This window comes from Miscanthus floridulus, chromosome 19, assembly GCF_019320115.1.
Source record: "Miscanthus floridulus cultivar M001 chromosome 19, ASM1932011v1, whole genome shotgun sequence".
Lineage (NCBI taxonomy): Eukaryota > Viridiplantae > Streptophyta > Magnoliopsida > Poales > Poaceae > Miscanthus > Miscanthus floridulus.
In genome coordinates this window covers 21,493,560-21,518,448 of record NC_089598.1, presented here as the reverse complement: position 1 = coordinate 21,518,448, position 24,889 = coordinate 21,493,560, and the positions used below count along the sequence as shown (strand labels likewise).

Sequence of the window (24,889 nt, the reverse complement as noted above, 5' to 3'; positions counted from 1 at the left end):
AACACCCACTTTGTTCCAATGACTCTTGCACCTTTTGGTTGCTCTTCAAGAGTCCAAACTTCATTGCGAGTGAAGTTGTTCAACTCCTCATGCATGGCATTGATCCAATCCGGATCTTTAAGAGCTTCTTCTATCTTGGTAGGCTCATAGCAAGAGACAAAAGAGTGATGAGCAATAAATGAAGCAAGTTTTTGAGATCGAGTCATTACACCCTTTGATGGACTCCCTATGATGAGATCTTGTGGATGATCTTGTAGGAGAGGTGTATTTCTTCTATTGACCACTTGAGGAGGAGGTTGTGGAGCATCAACATCTTGTGCTTGTACCACCATTTGCTCATGGGAGACATGAGTGTCTTCATTTTCTACTCTCCCATCTTTTTCACCATCTTGTGGTACACTTGATGAAGATGGTGGATCTATCACTTGTACATCATCTTTAGGCTTGATGTCTCCAACCGGAATGTTCTTCATAGCCTCTCTCAATGGTTCATCACCTACATCATCAAGATTCTCATGTGCTCCTTGGGAGCCGTTAGATTCATCAAATTCCACATCATATGTTTCTTCAACCAAGCCGGTGGCATGATTAAATACTCTATATGCTTTGGACTTTGATGAGTAACCAACAAGAAAACCAATATCACAACGTCTTTGGAACTTCCCTAGGTGTTACCGCTTCTTGTAGATGTAGCATTTGCAACCAAATACCCTAAAGAAGGAGACGTTCGGCTTCTTCCCATTGAGCAACTCATAAGGTGTCTTGCCAAGGAACTTTTGAAGGAATAGGTGATTGGATGCATAGCATGCGGCATTGATTGCTTCCGCCCATAGAGCTTTGGGGGTGTTGTACTCATCAAGCATTGTTCTTGCAAGAGTGATCAATGTCCAATTCTTTCTCTCAACTACACCATTTTGTTGAGGAGTATAAGTTGCGGAGACTTCATGTTTGATTCCAACTTCATCACAATAGGCTTCAATGTTTGTATTGTCAAACTCTTTGCCATTATCACTTCTAATCTTGTTGAGCTTCACTTCAAATTCATTTTGTGCTCTCTTGGCAAACTTCTTGATGCAAGATGCAACTTTGGATTTGTCATGAAGAAAGAATACCCATGTATACCTTGAATAGTCATCAACAATCACAAGACAATAAAGATTTCCTCCCAAACTCTTGTATGTTGTTGGTCCAAATAAATCCATGTGAAGGAGTTCTAGCACTCTTGTGGTTGACATGAAAGCTTTGGTTGGATGAGTATTTGCAACTTGCTTGCCGGCTTGACATGCACTACAAAGCTTGTCCTTCTCAAACTTCACATCCTTCAACCCTCTCACCAACTCATTCTTCATTAGCTTCTTGAGTGAGCTCATCCCAACATGAGCAAGTCTTCTATGCCATAGCCACCCAAGTGTTGTTTTGGTGAATAGGCAAGTCTTCAAATTTGCATCTTCGGAGGTGAAGTCCACTAGATATAAGTTGTTGTATCTAAATCCATTGAATATCACTTGATTATCATCTACCTTGGATACAACAACCTCCTTCTCGGTAAACAAGCATTGGAAGCCAAGATCACACAATTGTCCAACGGATAGCAAGTTGAAGCTCAATGAAGCAACATAAAGCACATTGGAGATGGAATGATCATTTGATATTGCCACGTTGCCCAATCCTTTAACCTTGCCCTTTGAGTTATCTCCAAATGTTATTCTCTCTTGTCCATCTACCTCTTCATCTAGTGAGGTGAACATACGAGGATCACCGGTCATATGTTGAGTGCAACCACTATCAATAACCCAATGACTTCCACCAGTCTTGTAGTTCACCTATGTCGCAGAACCGACCAATTTATAAGAGTACAAGTACAATGGCAGCCCGCAAGCGGTCGCACTGTCATACTTGAACCCATATAAACCCAGTAGTCCATCGAGTACCACGACGGGTCTCGATAAACGATTTACAACAACCAAGATCGTACAGGATTCAACATACATGCCACATATTACATAAAGTTCACAGATACATTTTATCATCAGAGTACGAATAAAAGTTATTACAAACCGAGTTTGATAAATAAAGCGGAAGCAATTAAGTTCGAAAATAAAGTTTCCAACATAGTTTGATACAGTGCCAAGTCGGATCACGGTCCACAAAAGCAAGGATAGGAATTAATAAAGAAGCTTGCCCAAGGCTTACTCCTCATCCACAGCGGGATAGAAGCAACTCTTGCAATAACCATGATACACAGTGCCATCTGCAACAATGGGAAATAAAACCCTGAGTACGAGAAGGTACTCAGCTAGACTTACCCATCATGAACCAGAAATAAAATGACTCTCAAGGATTATGCAAGGCTGTATAAGTGGACGTAACTTGACAACATTTTGCGTAAAAGACAATTGACCCATTGTACAATTATGATTCCTTTACCAAGTTAATTATAACTATCCATTTCTAGATTAGCAACTATCCTATGCCAAACATGTGGTACATCATTTAGAAGCATACAATAGTAACCATAGCAGGTATTGTAATTCCATATTCATCCGAACCATCATGTTTCATAACACAGTTACTACGATGTTGGAGCTAGTCAAGTTTCTCACTATCCGGGAGAGACGGCGATTTGAATCGATTTCAACCAGCTGGGAATTTATTCCTAACACAAACCTAGGTCTACCAGCCACGATAGCCTTAGGTCACCTTTGGTACAACTCAGGTACACATTTCGCGGGTCCATACTACGCCGCACAATCTGGAACACTAGATGCCAGGATGCTCAGGCCAAGCCTGCCCTTGGGCTCAGTCTGATCGTTCCCCAGAAGGAGTGCACAACAGAACGGGTCCCGGCCTGAATTGAATTACTCGGCTTCGCGGTCGGAACGAGTTATCCGGCCAGCTAAGTGAGAGGCATGCGTTCAATCTTGTTAGAAGTTCCAACAACGGTACGGTCCTTGATCGACACAGACGGGGATAGATCCACACCCAAGACCTCCATGTCTTGTTGCTTCTCTATCGACCTCCCGTCCGGTCTTGATTTACTTTTACCTCATGGTTCTGTTCCACGATAACAGATATAGCCAACCGTGCTTCGGTATCCACCTATATCTCGTAGGTGATAGGACATCACCCGACTTCTACCGGTCTAAGCATGGCTAAGCATATATTCGATCCTGGACCTATACCGGTTAAAGGTGTAATATCTGGACAAGGAATGTACATGCATCGAGTGGTTCCGTTCAACTCTTATAACCTAATGCATCAATCATAAGTACTTAAGTAAACATTTGTAAATTACTAGGAGACTTAGAATGCTCCGGGGCTTGCCTCGCAGGAAGGAAGTAGGGCGGTGGTCAGGACACTCCGGAATCTCTTCAGGGTTCTGCTCCACGCCTTCGGGAGCTACGGCTTGCGGATTCTCCTGCTGGTCCCCTTCCTCTGCTTCTTCGAATTCCAGCAATGTTATCTCTTCCTCCGATCCTAGATGCATGAATATGGCATAAGTGTTACGAATGCATATATGTTAACAAGTGCATCATGTTTATTGAGTAGGTGCATATCTCTTCTCGATTATTTAATTATCTACTTCCACAATGCATCTACTATACCACAAAAGAGTAGCTACTTGTTTCACTCATAACTAGAGTTCTACTAATCCAAATCCAGTGATCCTGGACTTTCTGGAAAGCTTATCAAATTCTCTACAACTTTGTTATTAACCATTTTTATAGTACACATCATTTTCAACATGCAACTCATCAAACTCCCGAATCTATCTAGAAACTATTCAATATGCAATACAAAGTAACAATACTTCTACTTCATGTAATTAGTCAAAATTTGACAACATAAAATCTACCAATAGTTTAAGCATACCAAATACATTTAAGATAATATAATGGTGAAGCCCAAACTATTTATTTAAATGCCTTTATTATTTTACTGACATATTTAGGTTAAATAATAAACATATACCAGATGTACTTCATAAATTCTCAAAAATTTACAGTGCCTTACTAATGCTATCAAAGGACCACTATAAAAATTTCATATCATTTTGCCAAGTAGAACATCCTATACAAAAATGACAAGGCAGCAATGCTTGAAATAGCATAATTAGAAAACCCTATTGAAAAGTGTCAAGCAACAGATTTCCTATTTTTCTTAGCATCCATATACTACTAGTATACCCTCCAACAAATTTCATGAGTATTGGATTCCTAAATAATTTATAAAAATTTACACAAGGATCTCCTAATTATAAAAGAAAAATCTATAACTACAAATCTACACATGCACTCATCTTCAGATTTTTACCAGAGCTCATATATGCTAAGACTAGCTTACCACAAAAATTTCATAATTTTTGGAGCACAAGAACTCTAGATATAAAATAAACAAATTTGAATGCATTCAAAAGCACATTTCAAATCTCTATTTAAATCTCCAAAAATTTCCACTGTAAATGTCAAGAACATATTTTTCCTAAATACTACACTTCCTAAGGAACACTAACAAATTTATTTCACAATTTTTGAAGCCACCAAACTGAAGATACAAAAATTCACAAAACATATGAAATCTGCATTCAAAATGAACTAGCTTTAAAACATGGAGTCGCTGACAAGCGGGACCCACTGGTCAGTTGACCCCACCTGTCATTGAGACGGAAACAGAGCCGGCGGCGCTACTCTACGGACGCGGCTAGAACTCGACGGCGGCGAGTTCGCCGACGGTGACATCTTCACCAGACGTTCTACTCGACGAGGCGCATCGTTTGCACTACTTGCCCCGCCCTAACATCGACGCTAGTGACGACGGCGGCGGCCATGGCGGAGCGGTGGCGCTGAACGATGGTGAGGTGCCGGTGGAAGCTATGGCGGCTCCAACTAAGGCGTGGACGAGTCTCTCTAGACCACGGTGATCCTATACCACAAGCTATCACGGCCAATGGTGGACGGAAGCGACGTGGCCACGGTGACGGGACTAGCGGCGGAGCTCCGGTGAGGTGTTGCACGCTGCGGTGGCTTACCAAGCTGGAACAGCGGGCAATGGGGGACACCGGGAGTTGCTGGGGAGACGGTGGTGCTGCTGCGGTGATGAATGGATGGCTCGTCGTGAGCCTGCGCAGGCTATGGCGACGGCGGTGCTACAGGAGCTCGGCGGTGTTGCCTGGTTCCGCGGTGAGAGCAAGTGAGGGCGCTAGAGAGGGAGAGAGCTGGCGTGAGTGAGTGGGAATGGAGCGGGCGCACGCAGGGTGATAATGGCCGGCTCAGGCCTGGCGCTGCCCGGCGGATCAGAGCAGCGGCGACGCGCGGCCTTCATCGTGTCCACGCGGCATTCACGTTCTGGCGCCGGTCGGCCACCGAGCGCTGGTTCAGTTCATTAGTCATCCACGAAGCCGAGCCTGACAGCGGGTTTTGCAATCGAAATAACTCCCTATGCAAAGCGATTTAGTGAATTCTTTCAGAACAAAAGTCGTAGTCCTAAGTACCATCTCCAAATGTTGTTCAATGATCTCGTGCTAATTCGCAACATAAACTGAGTTATATCGTACCAAAGGTCGGGCTGACAGCACTGTCAGGGCATGACTTAGAACAAAAACGGCTAAGTGTTGCAAATGTTGATTTTTCTGATTTTTGTGATCCAATTTCACACATGCTAGGAGCTGAATCAGTTAGTGACTCAAAAATAAAAGTTGTTCCTTATGTCAAATACTACAACTTTGCTTTAGTGATCTTCTCCATGCAAGGTTTCTAACACCTAGTTCAAACTTGGTCAAACAAGCTACATTCAAAGGATGGTACATACTTGAACTATGACATAATGACCTAATTAGCCCTAGTCATAAATACCAAAGTTGTTCATGATGATATTTTAAACATGTTTAAGCTATTTGCAAGGTCACACAATCATCTACATGTTTACACTCATGATCATATGCACATACACATGGAAACATGAAATAATAAGAATGTTGCATACGTTTCAATCAAAGGTTTCAAGTGTCAAAGCTTATATGTGAATGCTTTATGATCATGCTCATGCTATGCAAGTCAAGTTATGCAAGGCTAACACCCGAGGTGTTACAGCCCCTCCCCCTTATAAAAATCTCGTCCTGAGATTTGCAAGACCTACCATTCTTGGAAAAAGCCGGGATAAACTTCTCGTAGATAATCTTCTCTTTCCCACGTAGCATCTTGTTCACTATGATTGTTCCACACCACCTTATAGAACTTAATAATCTTACTCCGTGTTACTCTCTCCATCTCTTCTAATACTCAAATTGGCTTTTCTTCATAGGTCAAATCCGATTGAAGCTGCACGTTGGTGGGTGCAATAGCTTCTTCAGGTACTCAAAGACATTTCTTCAACTGAGACCCATGGAACACATTAAATATTGCACTCATCTCTGGTGGAAGTTGTAACTTATACGCAACATTTCCTTTTTGTTCCAAAATTTTGTATGGCCCTACATATCTTGGTGAAAGCTTCTTTTTCATCCCAAACCTCTTCACACCTTTCATGGGTGATACTCTTAAGTATACATAGTCACCCACCTCAAAAGTCAGTGGTCTTCTTCTTCTGTCGGCATAACTCTTCTGCCTCGATTGAGCTGCCTTCATATGTTGTTGGATGATACGTACTTGCTCTTCGGCTTCATTGACAAAGTCAATACCAAAGTATCTCCTTTCACCGGGCTCAATCCAGTTCAATGGAGTTCTACATTTTTTGCCATACAAGGCTTCAAATGGAGCCATTTTGATACTTGCTTGATAACTGTTGTTATAGGAGAACTCAGCTAAAGGTAACCATTTCTCCCATGAACCTTTTGAAGATATAACACAAGCTCTAAGTAAATCTTCTAGGATTTGGTTCACTCGCTCTGTCTGTCCTAAAGTTTGCGGATGATATGCCGAACTTTTGATTAGCTTGGTTCCCAAAGCCTGGTGTAAGTGCTCCCAGAAATGAGCTATGAACTGTGGTCCTCGATCTGAGATTATAGTCCTGGGTACTCCATGCAGTCTCATGATCTGGGAAACATATAACTCAGAGTATTTCCCCACGTGATATGTTGTGTGGACTGGTACAAAATGTGCTAACTTGGTGAGACGGTCAATAATTACCCATATTGAATCGTGACCTTGTGGCGTCATTGGAAGGCCTGTGATAAAGTCCATGCTGATTTCCTCCCATTTCCATCCTAAAATAGGCAATGGCTGAAGTAGTCCCGCAGTTTTCATATGGACAGCTTTTACTCTACTGCAGTTATCACACCTAGCAACATAGGCTGCGATCTTTTTCTTCATCTTAGTCCACCAAAAACGGGTTTTTAAATCTTGATACATTTTACTACTACCCGGATGGATGGACAATTTGGACGAGTGAGCTTCATCTAAAATTTGATTCCTTAGCTCACGGTCTTTTGGTAACACTAGTTGGTCCTCAAACCATAATACACCTCTTTCGTCCAATCTAAAATGTTTGGTTTCTTGCTCTTGCATTTTTCTCTTGATGTGACTTATTCCTACATCTGTCTGCTGTAACTCTATGATTTTGCCCTCAAGTGAACAACTGATTGTGATATTGTGTAGTACAGCAGGATGTAACAAGTTGAATCCATCTTCCAACAATGCTTCCACAGTGTTGCAATGAGACTTCCGACTGAGTGCATCGGCTACTACATTAGCTTTACCCGGATGGTAATGCACTTCTAAATTGTAGTCCTTAATCAATTCCAACCATCTTCGTTGTCTCATGTTTAGTTCTAGCTGGGTAAAGATATACTTGAGACTTTTGTGGTCAGTATATATATGACATACATTGCCCAAGAAATAATGTCTCCATATCTTTAATGCATGGACAACGGCTGCAAGTTCCAAATCATGTGTAGGGTAGTTGACTTCATGTTTCCTCAGTTGCCGAGAAGCATATGCAATTACTCCCCCTTCTTGCATAAGCACACATCCCAAACCTATGCCTGATGCATCACAAAATACATCGAAAGGCTTTTCAATGTCTGGTTGTGCTAGCACAGGTGCTGTAGTCAACAAAGTTCTGAGGGTGTGAAAAGCTGCTTCACATTCTGGTGTCCATTTGTACTTCTCATCTTTCTATAATAGTCTGGTCATAGGCTTAGCTATCTTTGAGAAATCTGGAATGAACCGACGATAATATCCTGCTAACCCGAGAAAACTCCGAACTTCATGAACCGAAGTTGGGGCTTTCCAATCCATTACCTCTTGTACTTTTGATGGGTCTACTGAGATTCCATCTCTTGATAAAATGTGACCTAAGAAAGGTACTTTGCTCAACCAAAATTCACATTTGCTAAATTTCGCATATAGCTTATGCTCCCTCAATCTGGATAGGACAATCCTCAGATGCTCTTCATGATCTGACTCATTTTCTAAATAAATCAATATATCATCGATAAACACGACCACGAACTTGTCAAGTTCGGGCATGAATACCGAGTTCATCAGGTACATGAAGTAGGCTGGAGCATTTGTTAGCCCGAAAGACATAACCAAATACTCGTATAAGCCATACCTAGTAGAGAAAGCAGTTTTAGGTATATCCTCTGGTCTGATCTTTATCTGATGGTAGCCTAATCTCAAGTCAATTTTGGAGAATACCTTTGCCTTCGCTAGCTGATCGAACAAGATGTCAATGCGGGGCAACGGGTATTTGTTCTTGATGGTCACAGCATTGAGTGGTCTGTAATCTACACACATTCTCAATGACTTGTCCTTCTTCTTCACAAACAAGGCTGGACATCCCCACGGAGATGAGCTAGGTTGGATAAGACCCTTGTCCAATAGATCTTGCAATTGAACCTTAAGTTCTGCTAACTCATTGGGTGGCATTCTATAGGGCCTTCTGGATATGGGTGCCATACCTGGCACTAACTCGATCTTAAATTCCACGTCCCTATCCGGTGGTAGACCGAGTAATTCTTCTGGAAATACATCCGGAAACTCACAAACCACTGGGATATCACAAAGTGTGGTGGTTTGGATAGCACAGGCTAAATGTTGGGGTTCGAAATCGCGGGAGAGTGGTACTAGAAAAGCATTCCCTCCTGTGGGTTCTCTCAACATAATAGTACAGGTGCTAGTGTCAATAAGAACACCATGATCCTTCATCTAATTCATGCCTAAGATTACACTTATCGATAACCCTGGCAATATTATCAAATCTGTTGTGTACTCCCTCCCTTGTATAGAGATGAGTACATTTTTGACTATCTTTTTGGTAGTAACAGTTCCCCCTGCTGAACTTATGTTAAAACCCCCTTTGCTTACTTCAATTATTTCTTGATCATGTCTAGATGCAAATGCTTGACTCATAAATGAATGAGAAGCTCCCGAATCAAATAAAACAACAACGGGATGCTTGTTGATGAGAAACATACCAGCCGTGACAACTTCTCCGGCGGGCACTTCCTCCACAGCGGTATAATGCACTTGTCCCTGACATGCCCTGGCATTCGCCTGTCTCTGATGGTTCTGATTCTGGTTGCTATTCTTCTTGGGGTGGGGGCATTCCTTGGACCAATGACCTAGTTGGTTGCAGTTGAAACATGGTTGATTACTTCTGAATCCAGTGGAGCTGTCCTGACTGCCATTTCCTTTTGGTAAGGCAATCGTGAACGCCTTACGGAATGGTTTTTGTGGCCTATTATTCTGAGCTTTAGGTGGTGGAGGCCTAAACTTGGGTGCAGGTGGATAGAATTGTGGCCTAGCTATGATAGGCGCTTTTGACTGGAAGGATCCGGATGCACCGGCCTCATATGCCCTCTTGCGACCCTTGGCAACTGCATGCATGTTGTTGTGGTTTTCTTGGGTCAAGGCATCACTAATAAACTCATTGTACGTAGCACACCTAGAATTTTCCATAGTCTTCATCAATTTAGTACCCAGACCCCGTTTGAAGCTCTCTATCTTTTTCTCCTCGGTATCCACAAAACCTGGAGCATATCTGGACAAGTTGTTGAATGCGTGCATATATTCAGTGAGTGACTTTGTTCCTTGAGTGAGCCTCATAAATTTGGCCGCTTTCATGCGCATCAGGCCCGGGGGAATATGGTGTCCCCTAAAAGCTAGCTTGAACTGTTCCTAGGTCACTCGCGCGTTAGCAGGCAAAGATGACAGGAAATGTGTCCACCAGATCCCTACTGGTCCTTGCAATTGATGAGAAGCATACTCAGCTTTCAGATGCTCTGTGACCCTCAGCAGATGAAATTTCTACTCAATGGTATTTAGCCACTCGTCAGCCTATAGTGGTTCCTTAGCCACCTTGAAGATTGGAGGCTTCGTGTCTGGAAACTCCTTGAATGTACTGTGCTGATTTGGCTCGGCCCCTGGTTGATGTGGGTGGCCCCGAGCAGTGTTTTGCGTGATGAGGCGCAAAGCTTCCTCCATTGTCCTTTGGCTCCCCAGGAACTGGGTAAAGAACTCCTGAGCATACGGCGGCGGTGGGGGTGGCAAGTCGTCATGGTTGCCATCCTGGCTGCCACCAGCTCCAGCACGGGTGCGCATCATCTGCGATGTTACAACAATAAGCGATTATTGGTTGATGTCAAGAGATTGCAGATGAATTAGGTACTCATGCCAAACTAAAATTACTGGAGAAAATTCTCAAAATCACAATAAAAACAGAGGCATAACAATTCATTCTCGCAACATGACATCCCCAATTTGACCACTCATCGTGCTCATAACACATGCAAATTTAAATCGTGGTTACCGACAAAGGACTAGAATTGCATTGATGTTCAACCAAACGTGCGATTAATCAACATTACATGATAGTCGGATTACTAATGCCAAATTCAAACTATAGGTCCATTACATGAATAAAGGTGATACATTAGACCTTCCACTAAGTACTAAGCGATCTAATCCTCATCATGATCACTATCAAGGTCAGACGTAGGGTCATCTCCTTCCTCAGGCTCCACTTCTTCTTCAGGCTCCACTTCTTCTTCTTCCTCGTCCTCTTCTAGATCCATCTCTGTGGCTCTAGGTGGGACATAAGGGTGGAGCTGATTGTTCAGCAGATGAACCTCCTCATGCAGGTTATCGTTGTATTCTTCCACATTGACCAGCTGCTGCCCCAACTCAAACTGTCGAGCTCTCAGAACATCTTCCCTGGACCAGGCTGCATTCCTCTGGTGAGTTAATCGAGCCATCTCTACATTGAGCCTCTCAATCTCGGCGTCGTGCTCCCTTTGAAGCTGACGTCGGTCCTCACGGGCATGACCAAGAGCACCAGATACACGTCTGAGACTACCTTCCACTCCATCTAACACTCTCATCACTGCGAACATGGCGCTCATGGCAGGATTATCACTGTTCTGCCCTTCTGCTGCACCAATCTCCAAAGATCTTCCTCTTGCCTGCTGCCATGAGTCAGTGGAGGGGTTGCCCCTCGGAAAGACTCCAACCAAAGCGGCTGCCAGCTCCTGAGGAAAATGATCCATGATATCCCTCAAGATCCCAAAGGCTGCCCTGCCAGCTGCTTCTTCAGCAGTTCTGCCAGTTGACTCATAACACCAGCCTGTCCACTCAGAATCGTCACCTCGGGGACAAACAACGGCCTCCATAGTAACTAAGAGACCTTCTCCCAACTGCTCATTCACCCAGAAGTAGCGGGGTTCCATTCCATCAGGATAGCCTACATAGCTGAGCACTCTCCACAAGAGCGTAGGCATCCCAAACTCTCCTAGAAACATGTGACGTTGATGGGTACGTGGAGCAAGCTGACGGCGGGGAGCTCTGCCTCCGGTGGACTTGCGAGCGGTCTGCTTTGTGCGTGCCATCTGCACCATTAACATTTACCACTTGGTGAGACAATGCCATAATGGATAAGAGTTACTTAACCGAGTAAGAATTTTATAAGGGGACGAACAATGTAGTTATGTGAATGGTAATTATCATGATGCATGCTCGTTCCGTACGTCCTCACAAACTTAGGAAAAATTTGTTTCTAATGGTAGACACGGTGGCATACATACATTCTCTCATATATATCGTAACTAGTCGAGCTACACGTTTCGTTGTTAGTGTACCTGCATAAAATTTCATTTCAGCCCTAAACCCATAATGAAATACGCAGAATGTAATTTGTAAATACTTCCATATATGTATACCCATACATATACTTTCGTATCAATCTACCCGACAATAATTTAAACCCACAATTAAATACGTACCATATACACATGCAAGCATGCATACATAGCCATACCAAAGCTAACTCTCCCCGACCGCACGCTTACATCTTGCGGTCATACACTCATCATCCTACCTTGGCGTAGAGGCATTTGATCCATACATTACCACTCAAGTGAATGGCATCCATACAATAGCACGCCGTATGGACGACGAAGTAAAAACCCCCATGTTAGTACTTAAATAGCCACCTAATAGTCCTTAATTTGGGCATAAGGAAAGTGATCATTGGCACACTTTAGATTTCAAATACCTATTATATAACTATTAGTTGCTCGAGAAGGGTTTTTGGAAAATAAAAACTTTTGTTTTAAATACACTTGTGACAATTAACGTTGAATCTTGCTCTGATACCAGCTGTCACAGAACCGACCAATTTATAAGAGTACAAGTACAATGGCAGCCCGCAAGCGGTCGCACTGTCATACTTGAACCCATATAAACCCAGTAGTCCGTTGAGTACCACGACGGGTCTCGATAAATGATTTACAACAACCAAGATCGTATAGGATTCAACATACATGCCACATATTACATAAAGTTCACAGATACATTTTATCATCAGAGTACAAATAAAAGTTATTACAAACCGAGTTTGATAAATAAAGCGGAAGCAATTAAGTTCAAAAATAAAGTTTCCAACATAGTTTGATACAGTGCCAAATCGGATCACGGTCCACAAAAGCAAGGATAGGAATTAATAAAGAAGCTTGCCCAAGGCTTACTCCTCATCCACAGCGGGATAGAAGCAACTCTTGCAATAACCATGATACACAGTGCCATCTGCAACAATGGGAAATAAAACCCTGAGTACGAGAAGGTACTCAGCTAGACTTACCCGTCATGAACCAGAAATAAAATGACTCTCAAGGATTATGCAAGGCTGTATAAGTGGACGTAACTTGACAACATTTTGCGTAAAAGGCAATTGACCCATTGTACAATTATGATTCCTTTACCAAGTTAATTATAACTATCCATTTCTAGATTAGCAACTATCCTATGCCAAACATGTGGTACATCATTTAGAAGCATACAATAGTAACCATAGCAGATATTGTAATTCCATATTCATCCGAACCATCATGTTTCATAACATAGTTACTATGATGTTGGAGCTAGTCAAGTTTCTCACTATCCGGGAGAGACGGCGATTTGAATCGATTTCAACCAGCTGGGAATTTATTCCTAACACAAACCTAGGTCTACCAGCCACGATAGCCTTAGGTCACCTTTGGTACAACTCAGGTACACATTTCGCGGGTCCGTACCACGCCGCACAATCTGGAACACCAGATGCCAGGATGCTCAGGCCAAGCCTGCCCTTGGGCTCAGTCTGATCGTTTCTCGGAAGGAGCGCACAACAGAATGGGTCCCGGCCTGAATTGAATTACTCGGCTTCGCGGTCGGAACGAGTTATCCGGCCAGCTAAGTGAGAGGCATGCGTTCAATCTTGTCAGAAGTTCCAACAATGGTACGGTCCTTGATCGACACAGACGGGGATAGATCCACACCCAAGACCTCCATGTCTTGTTGCTTCTCTATCGACCTCCCGTCCGGTCTTGATTTACTTTTACCTCATGGTTCTGTTCCACGATAGCAGATATAGCCAACCGTGCTCCGGTATCCACCTATATCTCGCAGGTGACAGGACATCACCCAACTTCTACCGGTCTAAGCATGGCTAAGCATATATTCGATCCTGGACCTATACCGGTTAAAGGTGTAATATCTGGACAAGGAATGTACATGCATCGAGTGGTTCGATTCAACTCTTATAACCTAATGCATCAATCATAAGTACTTAAGTAAACATTTGTAAATTACTGGGAGACTTAGAATGCTCCGGGGCTTGCCTCGCAGGAAGGAAGTAGGGCGGTGGTCAGGACACTCTAGAAGCTCTTCAGGGTTCTGCTCCATGCCTTCAGGAGCTGCGGCTTGCGGATTCTCCTGCTGGTCCCCTTCCTCTGCTTCTTTGAATTCCAGCAACGTTATCTCTTCCTCCGATCCTAGATGCATGAATATGGCATAAGTATTACGAATGCATATATGTTAACAAGTGCATCATGTTTATTGAGTAGGTGCATATCTCTTCTCGATTATTTAATTATCTACTTCCACAATGCATCTACTATACCACAAAATAGTAGCTACTTGTTTCACTCATAACTAGAGTTCTACTAATCCAAATCCAGTGATCCTAGACTTTCTGGAAAGCTTATCAAATTCTCTACAACTTTGTTATTAACCATTTTTACAGTACACATCATTTTCAACATGCAACTCATCAAACTCCCGAATCTATCTGGAAACTATTCAATATGCAATACAAAGTAACAATACTTCTACTTCATGTAATCAGTCAAAATTTGACAACATAAAATCTACCAACAGTTTAAGCATACCAAATACATTTAAGATAATATAATGGTGAAGCCCAAACTATTTATTTAAATGCCTTTATTATTTTACTGAGATATTTAGGTTAAATAATAAACATATACCAGATGTACTTCATAAATTCTCAAAAATTTACAGTGCCTTACTAATGCTATCAAAGGACCACTATAAAAATTTCATATCATTTTGCCAAGTAGAACATCCTATACAAAAATGACAAGGCAGCAATGCTTGAAATAGCATAATTAGAAAACCCTATTGAAAAGTGTCAAGCAATAGATTTCCTATTTTTCTTAGCATCCATATACTACTAGTATACCCTCCAACAAATTTCATGAGTATTGGATTCCTAAATAATTTATAAAAATTTACACAAGGATCTCCTAATTATAAAAGAAAAATCTATAACTACAAATCTACACATGCATTCATCTTCAGATTTTTACCAGAGCTCATATATGCTAATACTAGCTTACCACAAAAATTTCATAATTTTTGGAGCACAGGAACTCTAGATATAAAATAAACAAATTTGAATGCATTCAAAAGCACATTTCAAATCTCTATTTAAATCTCCAAAAATTTCCACTGTAAATGTCAAGAACATATTTTTCCTAAATACTACACTTCCTAAGGAACACTAACAAATTTATTTCACAATTTTTGAAGCCACCAAACTGAAGATACAAAAATTCACAAAACATATGAAATCTGCATTCAAAATGAACTAGCTTTAAAACATGGAGTCGCTGACAAGCGGGACCCACTGGTCAGTTGACCCCACCTGTCATTGAGACGGAAACAGAGCCGGCGGCGCTACTCTACGGACGTGGCTAGAACTCGATGGCGGCGAGTTCGCCGGCGGTGACATCTTCACCAGACGTTCTACTCGACGAGGCGCATCGTTTGCACTACTTGCCCGGCCCTAACATCGATGCTAGTGACGACGGTGGCGGCCATGGCGGAGCGGTGGCGCTGAACGACGGTGAGGTGCCGGTGGAAGCTATGGCGGCTCCAACTAAGGCGTGGACGAGTATCTCTAGACCACGGCGATCCTATACCACAAGCTATCATGGCCAATGGTGGACGGAGGTGACGTGGCCACGGTGACGGGACTAGCGGCGGAGCTCCGGCGAGGTGTTGCGCGCTGCGGTGGCTTACCAAGCTGGAACAGCGAGCAATGGGGGACGCCAGGAGTTGCTGGGGAGATGGTGGTGCTGCTGCGGTGATGAATGGATGGCTTGTCGTGAGCCTGCGTAGGCTATGGCGACGGCGGTGCTGTGGGAGCTCGGCGGCGTTGCCTGGTTCCACGGCGAGAGCAAGTGAGGGCGCTAGAGAGGGAGAGAGCTGGCGTGAGTGAGTGGGAATGGAGCGGGCGCACGCGGGGTGATAATGGCCGGCTCAGGCCTGGCGCTGCCTAGCGAATCAGAGCAGCGGCGACACGCAGCCTTCATCGTGTCCACGCGGTGTTCACATTCTGGCGCCGGTCGGCCACCGAGCGCTGGTTCAGTTCATCAGTCATCCACGAAGCCGAGCCTAACAGCGGGTTTTGCAATCGAAATAACTCCCTATGCAAAGCGATTCAGTGAATTCTTTCAGAACAAAAGTCGTAGTCCTAAGTACCATCTCCAAATGTTGTTCAATGATCTCGTGCTAATTCGCAACATAAACTGAGTTATATCGTACCAAAGGTCGAGCTGACAGCAATGTCAGGGCATGACTTAGAACAAAAATGGCTAAGTGTTGCAAATGTTGATTTTTCTGATTTTTGTGATCCAATTTCACACATGCTAGGAGCTGAATCAGTTAGTGACCCAAAAATAAAAGTTGTTCCTTATGTCAAATACTACAACTTTGCTTTAGTGATCTCCTCCATGCAAGGTTTCTAACACCTAGTTCAAACTTGGTCAAACAAGCTACATTCAAAGGATGGTACATACTTGAACTATGACATAATGACCTAATTAGCCCTAGTCATAAATACCAAAGTTGTTCATGATGATATTCTAAACATGTTTAAGCTATTTGCAAGGTCACACAATCATCTACATGTTTACACTCATGATCATATGCACATACACATGGAAACATGAAATAATAAGAATGTTGCATACGTTTCAATCAAAGGTTTCAAGTGTCAAAGCTTATATGTGAATGCTTTATGATCATGCTCATGCTATGCAAGTCAAGTTATGCAAGGCTAACACCCAAGGTGTTACAACCTACACACAAGAGATTCAAGCTTTAGGAACCCAAACTTGTTGAGGGCCCTTCACCTTCTCAACAAGTGACTTAGCCACCTAAATCTTCTTAGGCCTATTCTTGTTCGGGGGTCCTAAGAACATGACTTTCATCTTTCCACTAGAATCCTTTCTAAGCATGTAGTGAGCATTGAAGGCAAAGGGTCTAGCATGCTTGGGCAAGGGTTGTGGTGGTGGAGTTTGGCACTCATGAGCAAAGTGGCCTTCTTGTCCACACTCAAAACATCTCTTTGGTTTTGGCTTTGGCTTTGATTGTTGTTGTTGAAATTGAGCCTGCAATAGAGTCAAGGCTAAACATCAAAGGCCTGCAGGTTTGCTAAAGCCTCTTGACATTCCCAAGTGGAAGTGGGAGAGCATATCCAGGGATTTCATAGTTGGACTGCCCCGTTCGCAGAAAGGCAATGATTCCATCTGGGTGATTGTTGATCGCCTGACCAAGATTGCTCACTTTGTACCAGTTAAGACCAAGACCAATGCCGAAAAATTAGTAGATCTATATGTTGAGCATATTCTCTGACTGCATGGAGCTCCCTCTAGTATTGTATCTGATCGTGGTCCTCAGTTTGTGTCCTGATTCTGGGAAGCTCTGCACAAGTCCATTAGAACCAAACTTGATTTCAGTACCGCTTATCACCCATAGACAGATGGACAGACTGAACGAGTAAATCAGATCTTAGAAGACATGCTTCATGCTAGTGTACTGAATTATGGCTCTGATTGGGAGAAATGCCTACCCTATGCAGAGTTCTCTTACAACAACAGCTACCAAGCCAGTATCAAGATGACACCATTTGAAGCTCTATATGGCAGACCTTGTAAGACACCTTTGATGTGGTCCCAACCAGGAGAAAGATCGTTCTTTGACTCCGCCAAGATTCAAGATGCCGAAGAAGGAGTTGCTCAAGTGAAGGAGAACTTGAGAATCGCTCAAAGTCGATACAAGAGCTATGCCGACAAAAGGAGAAGAGAACTTGAGTTCAATGTGGGAGACTTCGTCTATCGCAAGGTATCCCCGCTACGTGGAACTATCAGATTCCATGTGAAAGGAAAGCTTGCCCCTAGATTTGTTGGCCCATACAAGATTTGCAAGAGGATTGGAAAGCTCGCTTACAAACTTGAGCTACCCGAGGAATTGATGGGTGTACATCCCATATTCCATGTCTCACAGCTACGCAAGTGTTTGAGAGTGCCCGATGAAGTAGTTCCAACTGATACACTTGACATTCAAGATACACTCGAGTATAAAAAACATCCTATCAGAATTCTGGGCAGAGATACCAAAGAGACCCGAAGCAAGACTATTCCTATGTGCAAGATCCAATGGAGCAATCACACAGAAAGAGAAGCAACATGGGAGAAAGAGTCTGACCTCCGGCTACACTATCCTTACCTCTTTGAAGAGTACGTTACGCTTTAATCTCGGGGATGAGATTCTGTTAAGGGGGTAGGACTGTAACAACCCAAAAATCCATACACCCAAAAAAATACCAACTACAAAATTTTTCTTAAAACTCCCAGGTGATGATGAGTGTCATGTATAGAAAACCAACCTAAGAAATGCATTAGGTCTAACCCCAACCCAAGTTAACACATAAGCATGGCATGTCATTAGTTAATTGTGTTTATTTAAATTCTAACAAATAAAGTATTGCATACATTGTTAATTCAAAATGTGATTTGGATTTCCATTTGAGTTATGATATGCTTAACAACTCCAATAAAATAATAAACCATGAAATAATTAAAATTCAAACCAAGGAATAAAAGTTTAAAGAGAAAAACTAATTCTACTTTTGTATAACAAAAACCACACCTATTTTTGTTATACAAAATAGCTAAATAAATTCCTAGTATTTATGTAAGTATGTTGTGGGCCTCATATCAAAAACTCAAATGAATATGGTGCACCAATTTGGAATCCAAATTTAAAAATCAAAATTGAATTCAAATAAAGAAGAAGGAAAATAAAACAGAAAAAGAAAAAGGGAAGAATTAGGCCTCGCAGGCTCAGCCTGCTCGGCCCGCGCCAGCCAGCCAGCCCAACCGTGCCCGCCTTCACCCAGCGCGCACGCAGTAGTAGGCTAGCCCGACTCGCGCGCGGCCCACACAGCCAGCCCCGCGCGCTGCTCACCCGCGCGCCCCTTTGCTTCGCCCGCAGCCGCTGCCCGCCAGACCCTGCATGTTAGCCGCACACCCGCCATTGTGTCGTCTTCCCCCACGCCTCAACCGCCGCGCGACTGGAGGGCGACAGCCGTGGTAGGGGCGGGCCAGGGGGGTCACGCCCGGGGCACGGCCTTGTCCCCGACGCCGCGCCCACGCAATCTCCGCGCCAACCACCCACGCCCCGCAATGCCGCTCGATGCGCTCGACGCAATCCCCAGCCATCCGCCAATGGAGCTCGGAGCTCTGGCTATAAAGGCACGGCCCTCGGTTGCCCCTAGCACCCTTCCATCACCCCACCGCCACCTTGTGGCTACCCTCTACACACCCGAGCCAAGAGAGAGAGAGCCAAGAGAGGGAGAAGGAAGGGAGCGGGAGAAAGAAGAAGGAGCCGCCGACGGAGCACCTTCAAAGCCGCCGGAGCAAGGACGACGCCACAACGCCGCATGGCACTGCACGGCATCCGGAGCTACAGGGTCACAACCCGCCACTGCACCGCTATCCATTCGACTCCAACACCAACGGTGAGCCTCGGTTCTTCCTCTGCTCGCCGCCGGACCTCGCTGTTCGGCCATGGCGCTCCACACCAGGAGCATGTAGGCCAAGGCCATCTCCGACCACTGGGAACACACGCACCCACGCACACGTCCGTGACCATGCCGTGAACACCCCGCTAGAGCCCCGTGGTTCACCCACGCGCCTCGCCATCGTCACTATGTCGCCATGGCCGCCGAGACGTCCCTACCGGCCACCTGGGAACCCGAAGCCTTGCCTTGAACCCTGGACACCTTCGCTGTGCACCCACGGAACCGCAGAAGCCCTCATCTGCCCAGCTTAGCCACTAGAGAGCCTGCGTGCGCGACCTTGGCACCGGCGAGCACTGCCAAGCCACCAGCCGCCGTGGCCAACGCCCTAGAAGGCCTCGGCCACCACTTAGACCCTAGAATCATGATCGTCGTGGCCTTAGGAAGCTTTTCCCCTCCCTAATTGGACACCAGCACTGCCATGGAGGCTCACAGCGAGCTCGCCGCCGGCAGGAGCACCGCCGTGGGAGAAATAGGGGAACACCCCTTCGCCAGCCACCCGCGAGTGCACCCGGTGCACAAGGACCGCGCCTGAGAGAAGGAGGGTGGACTCAGTCCACCGTAGTCCTATCTGCGGTCCATGGACCAGCACCTCCTGGTCCACCGTGAGCCACGCCCACGCCCGCGAGCCATGGACCATGGCCCAGTAGAGGCCCACGGCTACGACGTGGCAGCGCCATAGCTCGCCACGTGGTGGGCCAAGCCCAGCCCAGACCGGCCCGACCCAAAGCCCACCGGAGCCCGTTTGAGACCCGGTCCGTGTTGACCGTTGACTGGTCACCGTTGACCTAGCCCCACATGTCAGTGGCACAAACACTCTAGACCCACACGTTAGATGCTGACGTCACACGGGACCCACATGTCAGAAGCCAACATAGCCAGGGTGATGTCATGCTGACGTCACGATGACCTCAGCTACTGACGTCAGCAGCCAGACCCCACATGTCAGTGGCCCTGACCGTTGACCGTAGACCATTGACTGTTGACTCATCGTTGACTGACATTGACTTTGACCGGACCCACATGTCAGTGACCCAAGAGTCTCTGGGCCCACTTGTCAGAACTGATGACGTTGCTGATGTCATGCTGACGTCAGCTGGACCCCACCTGTCAGCTTGGAACCGAGACGCTGACATCATGCTGACGTCAGCATGCCACGTGGACCAGCCACAGCGTGACACGTGTCAGCCCAGGATTAATTTAGCCTTTTTCCATTTTCAGAAATAGATTTAATCTTCGGAAATTCATAACTAATTCATACGACCTCGGAAAAATACGAAACTAGGACCAAAATTCATCTAAAATCGAGCTCTACGCAATGAACCCATTTTGAGTGCAATTGGCTCTTTTGAATTTTCATTGCTTCTTTGTGCTATTCTATAGACGTCGCTAACGCGACTATAATACGATCGTTTGCAGACTCGGAGGAGAACCAGACAGACGAGGATCGTGAGTACCATGAGGAGTACAGAGATGACTACACTGAAGGTGCCACATCCCACCCAATCTCGTAGCACCTATTACGCATGGCTAATATAGAACTGCTATTGCTCTACTTTAGTGTTGTATTCACACTATGATAGGACTTGCATAGTAGTATGCTTTCTTGATGGCCTTTACCTTGACGCAACCTTGCCCCTACTCACCCAGCTGTTAGGATAGTCACACGCTTGCTACTATACTTCATTGCTTATTACTTCTACTACGCTTGCACTACATTGATGTGTGGTGGAAACTGGTGTTATCTGGACTATGGGGAGAGTGCTGCGTGTGTGACTTGGGTGCATGGAGGGTGAGGGTTGTGTCGACCAAGTTGGAGTATGTGACGAGCCTGGGGCAAGTCTTGTCGTGGGGTGCTACCTGGGCACCCCTGGAAATGGATACCTGTGGTGGGTAAATGGTATATGGGGTGGTCCTGGGTGTGAACCTGTGATGGGAGGAGCCTAGGATGGAGGTGCTGTGGTGGCATGGTAAATGGAAACCCTGATGGAGACATTCTGGCTTGGTCATCCCTAAGGACTTACTAGTACTCAGATTCACCGAGAAGCCTTACGTACCACTCGCCCTATATGGTGCGGGACAGCCGGACTACTTGGTAGGATATTGCCACTACTGCTAGGTTGATAGCAGACAGTGTAAGGAGGTACAGGGCATGGACGATTTCCCCCACACCCTTCCGAGACTTCATGGAGACCTTTTGGACCCAGCTCATGACTCACAGTTTCAGTCACCCCAGACTAGACTTGGGGTGTACCAGGGCTGAATGGTAGAGTGGCATTATCCTAGGCTAGCAAGCGGCCGGAATCAGCCCAGTTGGCGACGGTTAGCGAGGAAGGTGGATCTTGTGGTTATGTGAAACCTCTGCAGAGTGTATGGTTGATCGATCGATACATGTGTCGACTTGTCGGCTATGGACCTTTCTAAGGTTTCGCTTAAACTAGATAGTGAGATGAGTCCTTCTCTTCTTCCCCCTGGGGTGAGTGTTCGGTCGTAGCCTGGGGCTACGGGCCTTGAGACAGTGCCGAGAGGGAGTTGGCCTATTGAATGAGCGATGGTATGGTTATAGTATGGTGATGGTGTGGAGATGGTGGTATAACGATCCCAGGATCGAAACCTGGCTCTAGAAAGAGAATGGGGTGGAATGTGTGTGGGAATGGTGTTAAAACTTGACCAATTATTAATAGATATACTTGATATGCTACTGCATAGGAAACCCTAGCCTTATAGGTTCCTTTGATTATATCTAACTTGCATCCAATTTCCACAAAGCAAATGCTCATAGGGTTGGGAGTGGCCAGTACAAATCATACTGATAAATTTTGGCACACAGGTTCTGCTGAGGAGTATAGCTCCGAGGAGTTTGACGGTTGAGGGGTTCATTCCTACGCTCGAGTTTGGCGATCTTATCTTCAAGCTGTTCTGAATGAATGCTACTTTTGATTCCGCCAATGCGGCGATGTAATAATTTATGTAATTCCGCACTATTTGTACTCTGATATTATCGTTGTATGGATGTGATTCTCGATTGGAATTTGAGTAATATGATCTACCATGGTCTTATTACACTTCGACTATGTGGATTTCCCTTCGTGGAAATCGAGGTTGTTTCAGTTGGTATCAGAGCCATACTCGACCATAGGACGAAACCCTTAGAAATGGATGATAGAATAGGACGTGAACAGCCCTTCTTTCGGTTATATACCGACCCTGCATTCACTTTTATGCAAGGCTTATCTATTTATTGACCTACTAACACCTGTTCCTTAAAACATGCAGATGGCAACGAACGTCGACTGGCCGCCTCTAGGACCGCTACCTCTGGACCACGCCAAGCTTACCTTCGACCTACGTGAGCTCGGGGGTTTTGCATAGACCCTCTGCCGAGTTCTCATCACGTTAGGAGTCCCAGACGAGCTTGTCAAGGTCACTTGCACCGGGAAGCTATCTCAAGAAGGAGGAATCGAAGGACCAATTGTCACCTCAGTCGAGTTCCCAGCTAGCACTACCTTACCTTCTGTCCCAGCTTTCACCAAGTTGACTATAGAGGACACAGTCGAGGAGGGACTGCAGGCTATCTCACACAAGGCACTTCGCAGAGTGATGAGGGACCACTACGAGCACCTAAAGACGACAGAGTTCTGTTTACTTCCCTAGGCCCTCGACCTTAGCCTTACCCCTAGTGAGCAGAGTTTCGCAGCCGGTAGAGTTATCCTTGCTGAGGAGGACAGATGCCTTCGCGTCTCAGCTATCCACCTACTGGAGCAGGACAGGTACGTGACCTAGCTGGAGCAGAGGAGACATCAGGACCAGGCCCTTCTGTGGGAGCACCAGGAGCGACTCGCAGGGAGCACAGGAGCGAGCTAGTCTGCTCGAGACAGTTGCCAAGCTACAGGACGAGCTCAACCATCGTGAAGAAGTCCATAGAGTCGAGGTTGCTGACTTACAGGACAAAGCAGTCGACCTAGGCAACAGGAACTGCTACCTCGACAGTAAGGTATTGGAGTTGCAGAGAGAGTTGGACAACAAGAAGGTCGAGTTCAATCGCATAGGAGATAGAGAGAGATCCAAGGGGATTGATATGCTGAAGATCTAATCTCAGAACAAGACCATGACCCAGGAGCTAGAGGAGTTTAGGAAGAAGGCCGTTCGCAACCAGGGTCACCAGATTGAGGCACTCAGGCAGACCGAGTACCTACAGGACAAGTGTGAGAGGACATAGCAGGCTTGGTAGAAGTCTGATAGGAAGCGCCTCAAGGAGATGAAGGGTATGTGGGATCAGCTACCCAAGGAGATTCGTAGCAAGACGAAGCCTAGGATAGAGGAGTTTGAGTTAGCCCCGACTCGCCTCAACCTAGACGCCTGCCCTACCCTACCTAGAGCCAAGCCTACTAAGGAGCTCACCGAGGCCTTGAAGTACGTGTCCTAACTTCACAAGTCTGACGAGGAGATCGAGATCGAGAACAGTTGTATCCCAGCTACGGTGTACGAGTTAGAGTAGAATGACCCTGCGAGGTCATAAGTCATGTCAGTAGCTTCCGTAAGATGTACCCCATGATGTACCCCTTATGTGATGTATTATGAGACATTATGCGTAGTACGATTCTCACACGTCTTCAAGTGTAGCTACTGGAGATGATGCTATGTAATAAAACCCATGTAATGAATGTTTTGGATCTTATTGCATCTCATGGATCTTATTGCTTCTTTGTAATAAGTGTTGGATAGTATAAATGCTTTTCTTTAAATCGTCAAAATCATGTAATTATATTGAATTATAAGCACTTATGGCACAAACGCTAAATTCTCTATGATCCGTGTTGCAGATGCCGAACCGCCGATCTAATCGCCTAATGAACCGTGGATGTGCGCCCACCCCTGAACCAGTTGAACCAAATGGCGGACGTGGTGGCAACGACCGTGGCCGTGGCCATGGCCGTGGACGGGGAGGGATACCCTTCCACCTGGAGAATACTCCGCCGCCTAAGGAGAACATTCCACCACCACCACCGAACCTGGCAGAAGTAATGGCACAACAGACCCAGCTTCTTGCAGCTCTTGTAGAAGGAGCAAACCATCGCCAGGGAGGTCAGCAGAATGATTTCCAAAGGAAGCTAGAGGGATTTCTGAAGCTAAGGCCACCTACCTATGATGGCACCGACCCTGACCCGCTTGTAGCCGATGACTGACTCAAGGAGATGGAGAAGAAGCTTGACCTCACTACTTTCACCGATGATGAGTGTGTTGGAGC

At 45.2% G+C, this 24,889-nt stretch overlaps 1 long non-coding RNA gene across 1 annotated transcript; it reads left to right on the top strand.

The window, feature by feature from the left end:
- The first annotated feature begins 19,420 nt into the window (after positions 1-19,420).
- Positions 19,421-22,490, top strand: LOC136529826 (uncharacterized). The gene is made up of 3 exons (XR_010777427.1): positions 19,421-19,581; positions 21,061-21,129; positions 22,472-22,490. It is a non-coding gene; the product is annotated as an uncharacterized lncRNA (long non-coding RNA).
- The last annotated feature ends 2,399 nt before the right edge of the window (positions 22,491-24,889 follow it).